Source organism: Chrysemys picta, chromosome 6, assembly GCF_011386835.1.
Source record: "Chrysemys picta bellii isolate R12L10 chromosome 6, ASM1138683v2, whole genome shotgun sequence".
Taxonomy (NCBI): domain Eukaryota; kingdom Metazoa; phylum Chordata; order Testudines; family Emydidae; genus Chrysemys; species Chrysemys picta.
The window spans coordinates 80,432,602-80,443,354 of NC_088796.1; positions in this window are offsets into that span (position 1 = coordinate 80,432,602).

The following is a 10,753-nucleotide window of genomic DNA, read 5'->3' on the forward strand; positions in this document are numbered from 1 at the left end:
AGCACTGGACACATCATCTCTTTATCCAGTATGATGACGGCACAAAGACCTCCTGAAAGTAGTAGTCTAAAATGTATTACTTACAATTTACATCTTTTACTTTTATTTTTAAAAATTGACTTTAGAAGTCTCGTGTTATTAATGTTTATACTAGAATATACAGTACAAATACTGTTTGAGATCAGGATGTTCACTGCTATTGGCCTTTAACTAAATATTAGTTTAATCTTTGCCCTTTTGCAGTCCTTTTTCAGATTGCAAATTTGATTTGGACCTTAAAAAAAAAAAAAAAAAAGAAAGAAAGTCCTACCATTGAGCTATTTGAATGTACACTACCTTGCATGCTCCAGCAACTGATCAAATCAGCTCCAGGGCTGATTTATTCTTGACATAAAGAAGGCTGCTTTAACTTAGGCTGGCTAGCAACAGCCTTCAAGGGGCTGTCTGTTAGCTGTGATCACCAGAGAACAACAGAATTTCAGCAAAAGTCATGCATTACATGAACCAATTTGCCATGTAGAAGATCTTATTGGGTCAACAAAGGTTTAGATTGTGGTTCTGGCTACTCAGTCAGGCAGAGGAGTGACTGAATTAACACTGCCTGGAGAGTGACTCCAGGCAGACATGAGAGGGCATGTTCTGGGTACGGTATATTACCTTTTGCCCCCAACAAAACAAATGGGCAGGAATTGTGCATAGCTATGGTACAGCAGGTTTGGTACAAGAAAAGAGGGCTACCGCAAAGTACTTCTGACCCTACCCTACAGCAAGAGGCCTCTCTGAGATGCTATATCACCCTGAGTTGCTCCTAGGATGGTGCAATTTATGTACTCCCCCTTACTCTGGCCAGGTTTACACAAGAAACTTTTACCAGGATAATAAGATTGGTTAGAGGCATGATTCTTTACAACATTTTTATAACTGCAAGAGCTTTAGTGTAAATGCTTTTATACTGTCAAAAATATCCTTCTGCCAGTTTATTTTGTTTGAGGAACTGTGTTATTTTGCCACAATGAACTATGTCTCCACTGAGGAGTGGGGGTGCTGATATAGCTGTCTCAGTATAGCTATAGTGGGAAAGCCGTTCTAGTGTAAACCTGCTGTCTAGGCTCAGCCTAGTGACTCTATCTAAGCCAAAAGGAAAAAAAAATTTTAATTCAGTGTTGAGTTCAGACAATATTTTAAGCACATTTTGCAAATAGGTGATTGAATGCCTTGATGCATATTATCTGAATTCTAATATTGAAAGAGTTCTGATTAATTATGCTCGTTAAGTCAAAATGACTTGTTGTGTGCAGATACCCACAGTTTTCTAAAAGGTCAGTGATCCTTCAAACACAACTCTAAGTGTTTACTGTATTCAAGGAAACAAGTTTGTTTTTAAAGTGTTAAAAAAATGGCTTAGCTAAGCTTTCCATTTGATATATGGCCAGATAATACATTTTTCGTATACAGCTGTATTTCATAATGGAACTTATGCATTTGTGACAGAGGCTAATGAGATTACTGTGTGTATAATAGAAGAGTAAGATGCCAAACTATTTGTATTGGTTTCCAGATCAGACACCCTTTGATTAATTTCACTGATGCAGGAGATGTTTATAATCAGTTGCAAACTCTGACTATGCTGACATTTTTTATGTTTACATCAGTTAAGTCAATAGTTTACATGAAGCATACATTCAGAACACATCTGAGTTTTGAAAGTGGAGCATTTCATGTCCTATTAAATGAACAGATGACAGATGTTACGAAAAATACATTTTTCTGAGTGCAGGTACTCAACCTAAGTAAACATATTTGTTAGTGATGAGGATGTTTTTGTATAGTTTTAGGTTTGCATTCCAACTGGTGGGTGATGGATACGTGAGGCTACAACTGGCCATTTTTTGAGTTGGGTACAAGATTCTACTTTTGCATTAAAGGGCCTTTTACTCACAGTGGTGAGCATTTATTCAGGTGAGTAGTCCCACTGAAACCAATGGGACTACTTGTGTGAATAACTGCTCACCAGTGTGAATAAATGGGTCATAATTTTACCTTTAAGCAAGAGGTAGTACCCAGTTGGACCTATGCACAAGACAAATTCTAGCTAAATAAACAGGCCTTGAACTGATCCTTGAAGATTTAAAAAATTCATAACAGGGTCACAAGAGCTGCAAAACTTCAAAATTGAGGACCTTCTACCAAAATTGCTGTTCCACAAGGTTTCCAATCATCATGAAGATATAGGGGAGGAGAGGTTGTCTATAAAGTACTCTGGACTGAGGCCAGATAGAGATTTATACAATATATTAAAAACAGGTATATGCAACAATCAAGAAACTAGTATAGTGTAATATGTTTGGGGTATCTAGCGCTACTGAGCATTGTACTGAAGTGGTCAAGAAAAGTCACCATGTGGAACACGTTACGATAATCCAACCTTGAAGATACAAAGCCATGCACCATCACTGTGAGGTCCACATCTGAAATAAAAGGTCATACACAGTATATAACAGAGTAGGAAATGGTTTTCCTAACCTGCACAAATTTGAGATTTTGAAAAGTTTTCCCATCCCAACATAGGAAGAAAAAACAAAATTTCAAAAATTTTAATGAACTGAACATGAGGGGAATAAAAAAATATGAATTTTTAACTATACATTAAATTAAATTTCTAAATAAAAAGTCATTTTGGCCCAGAAGATAAAACTTTTTGGTTTTGTAAGTGTAAAAAGTCTCATTATGACAATTTACAAAAAAAACGTGAACAGGAAATTAATCGAAACCACCCCTTTTCCCACGAATGGCTACCTTTCTCTCTCTCTCTTTCTCACTCACACACACACACACACACACACACACACACACACAATCCCCCAACAAAACCAAAAACAAACCCCTCTTCCTCACCCCCCAAAATTCCACAATTTATAATAGAATCATAGAAATATAGAGCTGGAAGCGACCTTGAAGTGTTGTGAAGTCCAGCCTCCTATGTTGAGGATGGAACAAGTAAATCTAGACCATCTCTGACAAGTGATTTTACAACCTGTGCTGGAAAAGCCTTCAGTGCTGGGGATTCCACTGCCTCTCAGGGTAACTATTGCACTGCTTAACTACCCTTAGAGTAGAAAGTTTTTCCTAATATCTAACCTAAATCTCCCTTACAGCAGATTAAGCCCATTACGTCTTAGTCTACTTTCAGTGGGCCTGGAGAACAATTGATCACCATCTTCTTTATAAAAGTCCTTAACATACTTGAAGACTTATTATCAGGTCCCCCCTCTGTTTTCTTTTTCTCAAGATGAACATGCCCTTTAACCTTTCCTCCTAGGTTAGATTGTCTAAACTTATCATTTTTGGTGCTTTCGTCCAGACTCTTTCCAATTTGTTCACATCTTTCCTAAAGTGCCCAGAATTGGACACAATACTTCAGCTGAGGCCTCACCACTGCCAAAAGAGAGAGAGACAATTACCTCCTGTGTCTGACATACAACACTTCTCTGAATACACCCATAATGATATTAGTCAATTTTGCAACTGTATCGCATTGATGACTCATATTCAATTTGTGATCTATTATAGTCCCCAGATTCTTTTCAGCAGTGCTACCACTTAGTCCCCATTTTTGTAGTTGTGCATTTAATTTTTCCTTCTTAGGTGCAGTATTTCATACATACATTACTAAATTTCATCTTGTTGATTTCAGACTAATTCACCGATTGGTCAAGGCCATTTGGAATTCTAATCCAGTCCTCCAAAGTGCTTGCCACCCCTCCCAGCTTGGTGTCATCCACAGTTTTTATAAGCATACTTTCCACTCAGTTTTCCATGTCATTAATGAAAATATTGACTAGTACCAGTCACAGAACAGGTCCCCTGTAGAACCTCACTAAATACATCATCTCCATTTAACAGCAAACCCTTGATAACCACTTTCTGAGAATGGTCTTTTAACCAGTTATGTACCCATTTCATAGTAATTTCATCTAGATCACATTTTTGTTTGCTTATGATGGTAGATTGTGCATGACCTCTCTAATCTGAAGATAAACAGAAAGAGAGTATTGTTTTATAAAAATATTTGTAATCCTACATTTTGCCAGCAAGAAGGCCAGTGGCATAAATTTAGCTGATTCTTTTTCCATTAGCGTAATAATCAAGGCTAGGAGATAATCTGATAGATGTCCTGTTAGTACACGAAAGCACTGTAATAACGTTTTGTTTCTGGGATCATGTACATCGAGAAAGTCATATTTCATCATAAAATGAAAAAAAAACCTCACCCTTTTAAAATGTGGCGCCTATGTCCCTATTTCCATTGTGCAGGGCATATCCAATTTGTCTGAAGAGAAGGTTTCACATGTCATATGAAAATATCTGTAATCTGTCATTAATGGAATGTTTTTGTTGGGATATTCATGTTCAGGATAATAGGACTGACTCACCACTGCTTCACTGCCGTTTTACCCCCAGCACAACTGCATTAGAGTGGAGAATCAGGCCCTGTTATGCTATTCAGGTACAAACTTGAAAGAGTCGGAGTCTGGGGATTGTAGCCATTCTAGTTCTTGTCTATTTGTTATTTCAAAAACCTGCTTCTTGTATGATATTTAAAAATGAAACTTAATTAGCAGAATTTTCATCTTTTTGGTTTTATCATTTGTATGTAAGTCAAAGTATTACAGAAATAAGCATGGAACAGTATGGGGCTCATTAGGATATACCATAACATTAAATGAAAGCTCTGTTTTAAGTCACTGATCAGAAGATTTAATTTTCCTGATTGTTTTAGAGCAATCAGAAAAGCATTAATCATAAGGAACATAGTAAAACACCCAATTTATTCACGTTGTGGGGTGCTTCAGAGTGCTTCTCTAAATTCCAAATAATGTATTTTACTATTCCGCTTGAACTAATTTCTGAGGATTATTGGACAGGAGAAGGATTTTAGCCAGTCATCACCCAGAAAAGTCAAATGGACAGTATTGAAGTTTTTATTGACACCGCTGTTCTCTCTCAGTTGAATTCAATGGAAATCAGATGAACAAGTGCAGTTCTGCTGTGGAAAAAGAAGGCCCTGACTGGGAATTACACCAGGAGTGGTTTTGGACCTACATATCCAGTCACATCTCTCCATATTCACAAAAATTCAATTCAATTATTTACTTTTTAGACCTGGCCTCATTTTACAACCTATCCTTGAACAATTAGTCATGCAACCCTTGCCCCCCAATAGTGGCATCACTGAAAAGGCCAAGAAAGCCGCAGCACAAAACTTTCAAAAAGGCAAGAAACAATTTTATTTTTATTTCTTGAGGTGTGTTGATTCTTCTTTTGCCCTGAAATTAAGAAACAGTGTTCATTGCACTGGAGCATATTCACAATAAATAACTTTTGTAGTTTATCAAATGCTTCAGTTGCACTTGGGCACATAATTGCAAAAGGAGATGGCTGCCACTCAGACCTCGCTACCATGAACATAATCCGTTACTTACACAGGTGTTCCAGACCTGGATGGAATATAAGGCCACACATTCTGTTCTCTCAGGGTGACCAACTCCTACAATTTCTAATTTTCTCTGTGCTAGGCATCTTAACTCCTCTGCATTCTGTTTCTCCATTAAAAATAAAAGTAAATTCTATGGACGAATCAAGCATGGAGTAAATCTTAATTTATCGCACACTCACTCGTGAACCAAGGATTTCAGGAATTAAATCTTTCAGTCTCTGGAGTAATGGAAACTTCAATCTTTTAATAGCTGCTAATGCAGATATTTGTCAGGCAGATGTTCCAAGTAAGAGAAATAAAGTTTAAAAAATCTTTAAAGGAGCATTTGAATTTGTAAATTACATCTGTAGGATAAAATATTAAGAACTGGCAAATTAAGAAATATAGAGTAATTGTCTTTCATTTGTATCTATTTTTAAAATTAGACTGGTCCCTGAGAGTGGAGGAGCAGAAAGGAGAAATCTCTTCTTCTGAGCTCCATTTTTAATTTCTATAGTTTCTACAATGTTAATATTTGTTGATATTCGTTATTCTCCATGACATATCAATTACAGCTGGAACCATTCTTTTTTATTGAATTACTGTATGCCAAAAGGAAAAACAAAGGGACAAATTCTGATACTACTCTGATGGTCATTGTATACAAACAACAGAATAGAGCAAAATTCCCTTTCACAACAATGGGAATTTTGGTTAATTGAGGGCTACAAAATGTGGTTCAAAGTGACTTTTTATTATCAAAGTCCAAAAGCCAACTTGTTGGGCCTTATCAATCTGCCATGCTAGGCTTCACATGTCATTTTCCCCTTGTAGTTCCAGACAAGTCTGCTTTTTTGAAGTCCCTTATTCTGCTGCTCTCACGCCTACCTTTCCTTAGAATCATGAAGTCTATCACCTCATGATCACTTTCACCCAAATTGCCTTCCACCTTCAGATTGGCTAGAATCAAATCTAAAATAGCTGTTCCCCCAGGTTACTTCCTCCACTTTCTGAAACAGAAAGTTGTCTCCAGTACATTCCAAGAATTTGTTGGAAATGTTATGTTTTGCTGTATTACTTTTTCAACAGATGTCTGTGTAGCTAAAGTTCCCAATTGCTACCGGGTGTTGTGTTTTGAATATTTCTGTTATTTGTTCTAGAAATGCCACCTCTTCCTCTTCCTGATTTGATGGCCTATAGTAGACCCCTATCCTGATGTCAGCCATATTTTCCAACTTTTATCTTTCCCCAGAGACTTTCAACTGGTCTTTCTCTCACCTTCTTCTGGACCTGAGAACAAGTTCTATATTCTTGATGTATAATGCAACAGCTCCTCCCTTTCTTCCATGCCTATTCTTCCTCAACAAGCTATACCTCTCTATACCAGTATTCCAGTCATGAGATTTGTCCCAACAAGTCTCTGTAATCCCAATTAAAATCATAATTCAGTTTATGTACTAATACGTCCAGTTCATTTCCCATATTCCTTGCATTTGTATGTAGACATCTAAGATGTTGAACAGATTCCCCCACTGATTTTCCTACTGTTGTTCCTAGGACCTTACCGTAATTTTCCATGCTTCCCCCCTGCCACCCCACAACATCTAACCCTCTGTTAAGGTTGCCTTTTTTATGTTTACCTGGTGGCATTTGTCGCTGCCACTTTTAAACTTTGTTTAAATCTCTATTCACCAGGTTGGCAGGTCGATGCACAAATATGTTCTTCCTCTTGGTCAGATGGATCCTATCTCTTTCCAGCAGTCCTCAGAACAATGTGTTCAGTTCCTAGGGTGATCAGGGATAATCTAAAGGTACAGACTGGAGACTGAGGACACTGTTCTTTCTTCCTACACTGGGACAGGAATGGAAGAAGATTGGGTGGAAGTGGTGTTCTTAGCCACTACTTCCTACATTCTGGCACAGGCTGGAGCCTGCCCGGCCCATGATGTAAGTAGCTCTCAGTCTCAGTACAGCGTTTCTGGCTAAGCCCAGACCCTTCCCCTGGCCTGCCCCTTTCCTCCCAATATGGAGGGACTTGGAGCATGGTTAGCCTTAGAGGCCTTTTGCCAGCTCTACATCAATGGGCAAGGCCTCATGCTCAGAGGATATTCTCAAGGAGCCACTCCTGCCCCCTTTAACACCCATTTGTACTGCGCGAGTGACACAAAGGGGCTTTAGTGTAACTGTAAATTGGGCCCCAAGCATGAATAAAATAGGCCTATGACACAAGTTAGGGTCTAATTTGGGCATAATTCTCTCTTCCTCTGCATGGTAGAGGCAGTGAAAGTGATCACATTGGCAATCAACAATCATACACATTTCAGATAGACAAACCTTCCACTAGAAAATCACATTGATATATATCAGATTTACTCATTTCCTCCCCATCCTTTAACTGGCCTCAAACATGGTATCTGTAAGCTCATCATATGCTAAATGCTTTAAAAAGACAATGCTCTCCAAGTACTTTCTGTCAGTATATTGTATATAATCACAGCAATATGCATTTCATGATGGTACAGATATTACATGCATATCTAGAAATTCATTAAAATTGGGTCAGAATACCCAAGTATTTTTCTGGGGCCAAATCACTATTCTCCCAAGTCTGACTCTGAACAAAGGTTTCAGATGGCCCCATTAACAAGGAGGCAATTCACTGGGGGTTCTGCACAGGGATCTTCCACATGGGGTCCATAGAAGGTTCAGGACCTTCTTTTTCCGCAGCAGAACTGCACTTGTTCATCTGATTTACAGCCCACAGGAGAAAGCAACATTTGGTTCTCACGCCTTAAAGAACTATAATGTAAATGTAAGCACTACAACAAAACAAATAATAATGTAGGTATTCTGTTGAGTTCTTTTACTTATTTCTTAGAGCTTATTCAACAACAGCCAGTCCCCTCCTATGGTACCGAGAATCCATTCAGCAAGTTGATGGTTCTCAAATACACAATATGAAAATTCAATTCCCACAGAAAATTAGAAGCTTCTAAGGTAACTAGGGGTAGACACAGCTCTCAATTTTATATATAAATCTGGGAGTGACTGATAAGTAAAGATGTTGACTTTAGATAGTGAATACTGGAACTGGAAACAAAGTGCGGAGGACTGGCTGCTATAATTTTTAAAAATTGCACATCACAGATTAAGATCAACTATAAACTGATTAATTCAAACAGGATAAATAGAATTCACACAGATTACTGAACTTGTCACCTTTTTCATTTGGAGAACTGGAATTGATTCAAGTTAACTGACTGACCCATAAAATTGTTCAGTTCAAATGCTTCTGCTTAATAGTATTAAGTGACTGGCTGTAGTCATTAACTGTATCAGCAGAACAGTAAGCCTGGATGAGCAATTACAAAATACCAATAAGTCCTGAACAACTGGCTAGTTGGCAGGCATGACTATATGTTCTTCACTAACTTTGAAACTCATCCTAAAATGTGTATTTCTAATGCAACAAAAATAATAATTTGTAATTAAATTCAAAACATCCTAGTAAGGAACATACTATTATGTTTACTGTACCGCTAGGTAACCTGAGAATGGAGTGGTTAAGTCACTTGGCAAATGTCAGACAGCAGATCAGTGGCAGAACCAGAAATCAAAATCAAGGGTATCTGCTTCCAAGTCCCTTGCTCTAAGAAAATATTTGCAGATGACATTAGTTCGAAAGGGTTGATCCTAAGTATGCTAGGCTTTATGTTCTCTTAACATAGCAGAATTGTGTTCATACTTTTGCATTGAGCCTTAAACGTATGCTAGGAGAAAATCCTTATCTAAATTAAGCCATGTGGATCAGAGAGGCAGCTGCAGCTTCCACAAAACTAGACCATTCTTTCTTTCCCTACTAATCCATGTGATTCATTGCTTTAATCATTATGGGCCTGATTCTTCCACTCATTACCACAGGGAGTGGTACCTACTCATGTGAGCAGTCCTACTGATTCCAGTAGAACTACTTGTGTAAGTACTAACTCAACAAGAGTAAGGATGGCAGAAATGGGCCCTGTCATTAGTCATACTGTGGTCTAAGTTCTGACCTCATTAGCGTCTGTGCAAACTTGCTGAATTTAGTGGGAGAAAATGAGGGCAGAGTCAATGTATGTTTTGGGCCTGTATCTTGATACAATTTTAAGACTCATTTGGTATAACTTCTGCTTACAGACAATAAGATCCTCAGTTTGAATGTCTGCTCCTGTAACATGTAGAATTTTCACTAAAAACAGCTACTGAACAGGGTCTTCATTAATTAGTTAAGGCTGTTTTGGTGTCTGCCAAATGTGGCAATTTAGCATCAGCAGGGAAAAATACAAAATTGAAGGACTACATTTGCTAGCAACTGTATTTTTTTTAATCAAGCACCAGGTTTATTCTGTGCTAAGGTTGCATTCAAGTTGGTTCTTGAGCATTATGATAACTGTTGTGTATCACCCAGTCACAGATTTCCAACACATGTATTTTAGATAGGTAGACATTCAGTAAAATGTGTGAACCATTTTGAACTGGATGACCATGGGAAACAGCCACCAGAAATCAAGATGTCAGTGCTGTTGGTATTTCATTCCTACAATTCAGACCATTTCCCAAATAATCTGGAGTATAACAGAACTGCCTAGAAACATAAGCCAAGAACTAGGTTATATTCCTAGTTCTGCTGTTCATTCACTGGATGATCTTGGGCAAGTTACTTCTGGCAAAAGTCTGTCAATTTCACATAATCCACTAGAAGTTCAGAGAATGAGAGAACATGTGGGCACAAAGTTCTCCCCCTTTGGATCCAATTGCAGGCTCAAGGCCTTGCTTTATAATTCCGATATATATATATATATATATTGCATTTACATTTATTAACCTATCATATATGTCCATAATGACAGGATGAAAAACTGTCCTGAATCTAAATCAAAGTCAAAGCTCAGGCTGCAATGCTTTCAAAGGAAATGAATTAAAACACAAGCAGTCTTCAGGCCATATCAATGGCATATTTACTATATATGCATATACACTATTACAGTCTCCATACGGTTAAGGCCTTAAACATGCAGCAAATCCTCTCTGAGGCACACACTGAAGATAAACATAAAGGACAATGTTTGTTTAAGTATCACTACGTAATGATAAATCTTATCTTTACTGGCTGGTAATCAGATCTAATGCCTACAGCACTCCATAGGATGTGTTCACTCAATGAAATACCTTCATCCATTTGAAGTAATTACCAAATAGGAATAGTCTCAAAGAAGGCCTAAATTGACTTTTAGGCAC